Source organism: Arachis stenosperma, chromosome 5 (genome assembly GCF_014773155.1).
Source record: "Arachis stenosperma cultivar V10309 chromosome 5, arast.V10309.gnm1.PFL2, whole genome shotgun sequence".
Lineage (NCBI taxonomy): Eukaryota > Viridiplantae > Streptophyta > Magnoliopsida > Fabales > Fabaceae > Arachis > Arachis stenosperma.
Genome location: NC_080381.1, coordinates 90,779,398 through 90,784,873, shown reverse-complemented (window position 1 = coordinate 90,784,873; position 5,476 = coordinate 90,779,398). Strand labels below are relative to the sequence as shown.

The following is a 5,476-nucleotide window of genomic DNA, read 5'->3' as shown; positions in this document are numbered from 1 at the left end:
AAGACCGAGCTACACGTTTCAGGTAACCCTCGGAACAGATACCATTCTGGGCGTTTAACGCCAGGATGGCACAAGAGGGAAGATTTTGTTTTCAAATCAATTTTTTTTCAAGTTTTCAAAGTTTTTCAAAATCAAATCTTTTTCAAATCATATCTTTTCAATCAAATGTTTTCAAAAATCAATTTCTTTCCTTTTTCAAAGATACTTGCTATCAATTAATGATTTGATTGAACATTTCAAGTATGTTGCCTTTTCTGTCGAGAAAGGTTTAATGTTTGAATCATATCTTTTTTTGATAGCCAAGTTATTAATTTTCAAAATCAAATCTTTTTAAAATTGTCTTCAAATCATATTTTCTCAATCACATTTTTTTTTAAAAATCAATCATATCTTCTTAACCTCATCTTTTTCAAAATAGTTTTCAATCAAATCTTTTTGACTTCTAATTTCAAAATCTTTTTCAAAAATCACTTGATTTTTTTTCCCACTCTTATTTTCGAAAATTAATTACTGTTTTTCAAAATGTTTTCGATTTCTTTAACTTAATTTTCGAAAATTCTCTTCCCCTCTTCCCACATCCTTTTATTTATGGAGTACCACTCCTTCTCAATGCACAATTCGAACTCTCTCTGATTAAGTTCGAATTCTTCTACCTCTTTCTTCTATTTTTCTGTTCTTCTGACACCTCAAGGAATCTCTATACTGTGACATAGAGGATTCCACATTTTCTTGTTCTCTTCTCTTTCATATGAGCAGGAGCAGAGACAAAGGCATTCTTGTTGAAGCTGACCCTGAACCTGAAAGGACCTTGAAGCGAAAGCTAAGAGAAGCTAAGGCACAATTCTCTATAGAGGACCTAACAGAAATCTTCAAAGAAGAAGAAGACATGGCAGCCGAAAACAACAACAATGCAAACAATGCAAGGAAGGTGCTGGGTGACTTTACTGCACCTACTCCCGACTTCTATGGGAGAAGCATCTCTATCCCTGCCATTAGAGTAAACAACTTTGAGCTTAAGCCTCAATTAGTTTCTCTAATGCAACAGAATTGCAAGTTTCATGGACTTCCATTGGAAGATCCTCATCATTTTTAGCTGAATTCTTGCAAATCTGTGACACTGTCAAGACTAATGGGGTAGACCCTGAGGTCTATAGACTTATGCTATTCCCTTTTGCTGTAAGAGATAGAGCTAGGACATGGTTGGACTCACAACCTAAAGAAAGCCTGGACTCATGGGAAAAGCTAGTCAGTGCCTTCTTAGCAAAGTTCTTTCCACCTCAAAAATTGAGTAAGCTTAGAGTGGAAGTCCAAACCTTCAGACAAAAGGATGGAGAATCCCTCTATGAAGCTTGGGAAAGATACAAACAATTGATCAGAAAATGTCCATCTGACATGCTTTCTGAATGGAGCATCATAGGTATTTTCTATGATGGTCTCTCTGAACTATCCAAGATGTCTTTGGATAGCTCTGATGGAGGATCTCTTCATTTGAAGAAGACGCCTGCAGAAGCTCAAGAGCTAATTGAAATGGTTGCAAATAACCAATTCATGTACACTTCTGAAAGGAATCCTGTGAACAATGGGACTAATCAGAAGAAAGGAGTTCTTGAGATTGATGCTCTGAATGCCATTCTGGCTCAGAACAAGATATTGACTCAACAAGTCAATTTGATTTCTCAAAGTCTGTCTGGAATGCAAAATGCACCAAGCAGTACTAAGGATGCTTCATCTGAAGAAGAAGCTTATGATCCTGAGAACCCTTCAATGGAAGAGGTGAATTACCTAGGAGAACCCTATGGAAACACCTATAATTCTTCATGGAGAAATCACCCAAATTTCTCATGGAAGAATCAAGAGAGACCTCAACAAGGTTTCAACAACAATAATGGTGGAAGAAACAGGTTTAGCAATGGCAAGCCTTTTCCATCATCTTCTCAGCAACAGACAGAGAATTCTAAGCAGAACCCCTCTGACTTAGCAACTATGGTCTCTGATCTAATCAAAACCACTCAAAGTTTCATGACTGAAACAAGGTCCTCCATTAGGAATTTGGAGGCACAAGTGGGACAGCTGAGTAAGAAAGTTACTGAACTCCCTCCTAGTACTCTCCCAAGCAACACAGAAGAAAATCCAAAAGGAGAGTGCAAGGCCATCAACATGGCCGAATTTGGAGAGGAAGGAGAGGCAGTGAACGCCACTGAGGAAGACCTCAATGGGCGTGCACTGACCTCCACTGAGTTTCCCAATGAGGAACCATGGGAATCTGAGGCTCAAAATGAGACCATAGAGATTCCACTGGACTTACTTCTGCCTTTTATGAGCTCTGATGAGTATTCTTCCTCTGAAGAGGATGAGTATGTCACTGAAGAGCAAGTTGCTAAATACCTTGGAGCAATCATGAAGCTAAATGACAAGTTATTTGGAAATGAGACTTGGGAGAATGAACCTCCTTTGCTCACCAAAGAACTGGGTGACTTGTCTAGGCAGAAATTACCTCAAAAGAGACAAGATCCTGGAAAGTTTTCAATACCTTGTACCATAGGCACCATGACCTTCAAGAAGGCTCTGTGTGACTTAGGGTCAAGTGTAAACCTCGTGCCTCTCTCTGTAATGGAGAAGCTAGGGATCTTTGAGGTGCAAGCTGCAAGAATCTCATTAGAGATGGCAGACAACTCAAGAAAACAAGCTCATGGACTTGTAGAGGATGTTTTGGTGAAGATTGAAAACCATTACATCCCTGCTGATTTCATAGTCCTAGAGACTGGGAAGTGCATGGATGAAACCATCATCCTTGGCAGACCCTTCCTAGCCACAGCAAAGGCTGTGGTTGATATTGATAGAGGTGAACTGATCATTCAAGTGAATGAAGAATCCTTTGTGTTTAAGGCTCAAGGATATCCCTCTGTCACCATGGAGAGGAAGCATGAAGAGCTTCTCTCAAATCAGAGTCAAACAGAGCCCCCACAGTCAAACTCTAAGTTTGGTGTTGGGAGGCCACAACCAAACTCTAAGTTTGGTGTTGAACCCCCACATTCAAACTCTAAGTTTGGTGTTGGGAGGTTCCAACATTGCTCTGAGAAAATGTAAGGCTCCATGAGAGCCATCTGTCAAGCTACTGACATTAAAGAAGCGCTTGTTGGGAGGCAACCCAATGTTATATGTTATCTATTTCTCTTTGTTATTTTATGTTTTTTGTAGGTTGATGATCATAAGAAGTCACAAAATCAATGAAAAAAGCAAAAACAGAATGAAAAACAGGAAGAAAAACAGCACACCCTGGAGGAAGAACCCACTGGCGTTTAAACGCCAGTGAGGCTAGCAGTTGGGCGTTTAACGCCCAGTCTGGCACCATTCTGGGCGTTTAACGCCAGAAAGGGGCACCAGACTGGCGTTAAACGCCAGAAAAGGGCAAGAACCTGGCGTTAAACGCCAGGAATGGGCACCAGCCCGGCGTTTAACGCCAGAAATGGCTCAAAACGTGATTTTGAATGCCATTTGGTGCAGGGATGACTTTTCCTTGACACCACAGGATCTGTGGACCCCACAGGATCCCCACCAACCCCACCACTCTCTCTCTCTCCTTCACCCATTCACCAATCACCTCAATACCTCTTCCCCAAAAACCCCCCACCTATCAAATCCCACTATCATCTTGACTCCTTCATTTTCACACACCCTAAACACTACTTCTTCCCCTTTTGGCCGAACCACAAAGCCATCTCCCTCTCCTCCATTTCTTCTTCTTCTATTCTCTTCTTTCTTCTTTTGCTCGAGGACGAGCAAACCTTTTAAGTTTGGTGTGGTAAAAGCGTTGCTTTTCATTTTTCCATAACCATTTATCGCATCCAAGGCCGGAGAAACCTCTAGAAAGAGGAAAGGGAAGGCAAAAGCCTCCTCCTCCGAGTCATGGGAGATGGAGAGATTCATCTCAAGGGTGCATCAAGACCACTTCTATGAAGTTGTGGCCATGAAGAAGGGTCAACTTTGATCAAAGGTTGGACCAAGTCCTCATAGATATTTATGAAGAGGGCGCTCAATGAAAGAGAGATTCAAGAGGGAAGCCAGTTCAACTGAGAAGGCATGACCTCAAGCCCATCACTAAGAAAAGGATGGAGCAAACAAGAGACCCCTCTCATCATGAGATCCCTGAGATGCCTCAAGGGATGCACTTTCCTCCACAAGACTATTGGGAGCAACTGAACACCTCCCTAGGAGAATTGAGTTCCAACATGGGACAACTAAGGGTGGAGCACCAAGAACATCCCATCCTCCTCCATGAAATTAAAGAAGATCAAAGAATCATGAGAGAGGAGCAACAAAGTCAAGGAAGAGACATTGAGGAGCTCAAGCACTCCATAAGACCTTCAAGAGGAAGAACAAGCCGCCATCACTAAGGTGGACCCGTTCTTTAATCTCCTTGTTCTTTATTTTCTTGTTTTTCGAAAATTTATGCTTTATGTTTATCCATGTTTGTGTCTTATGATCATTAGTGTCTTAGTGTCTATGCCTTAAAGTTATGAATGTCCTATGAATCCATCACCTTTCTTAAATGAAAACTGTTTTTATCACAAAAGAACAAGAAGTACAGGATTTCGAATTCATCTTTAAAACTAGCTTAATTAGTTTGATGTGGTGGCAATGCTTTTGTTCTCTGAATGTATGCTTAAACAGTGCATATGTCTTTTGAATTTGTTGTTCATGAATGTTAAAATTGTTGGCTCTTGAAAGAATGGTGAAAAAGGAGACATGTTACTGAGGATCTGAAAAATCATAAAAATGATTCTTGAAGTAAGAAAAAGCAGTGAATACAAAAAAAAAAAAGAAGGAAGGAGAAAAACGAAAAAAAGGGGAGAAAGAAAAAGAAAAAGAAAAAGAAAGAAATAAAGTTGTGATCCAAGGCAAAAAGAGTGTGCTTAAGAACCCTGGACACCTCTAATTGGGGACTCTAGCAAAGCTGAGTCACAATCTGAAAAGGTTCACCCAATTATATGTCTGTGGCATGTATGTATCCGGTGGTAATACTGGAAGACAGAGTGCTTTGGGCCACGGCCAAGACTCAATAAGTAGCTGTGTTCAAGAATCATCATACTTAACTAGGAGAATCAATAACACTATCTGGATTCTGAGTTCCTAAAGAAGCCAATCATTCTGAATTTCAAAGGATAAAGTGAGATGCCAAAACTGTTCGGAGGCAAAAAGCTACTAGTCCCGCTCATCTAATTTGGAGCTATGTTTCATTGATAATTTGGAGTCTATAGTATATTCTCTTCTTTTTATCTTATTTGATCTTCAGTTGCTTGAGGACAAGCAACAATTTAAGTTTGGTGTTGTGATGAGCGGATAATTTGTAGCCTTTTTGGCATTGTTTTTAGTATGTTTTTAGTAGTTTTAGTTGAGTTCTTAGTATATTTTTATTAGTTTTTAGTTAAAATTCACTTTTCTGGACTTTACTATGAGTTTGTGTGTTTTTCTGTGA

At 39.9% G+C, this 5,476-nt stretch overlaps 1 non-coding gene across 1 annotated transcript; it reads right to left on the bottom strand.

The window, feature by feature from the left end:
- Positions 1-1,290: 1,290 nt before the first annotated feature.
- Positions 1,291-1,394, bottom strand: LOC130984003 (small nucleolar RNA R71). Its single transcript, XR_009087965.1, has one exon. It is a non-coding gene; the product is annotated as a small nucleolar RNA R71 (small nucleolar RNA).
- Between the last annotated feature and the right edge of the window lie 4,082 nt (positions 1,395-5,476).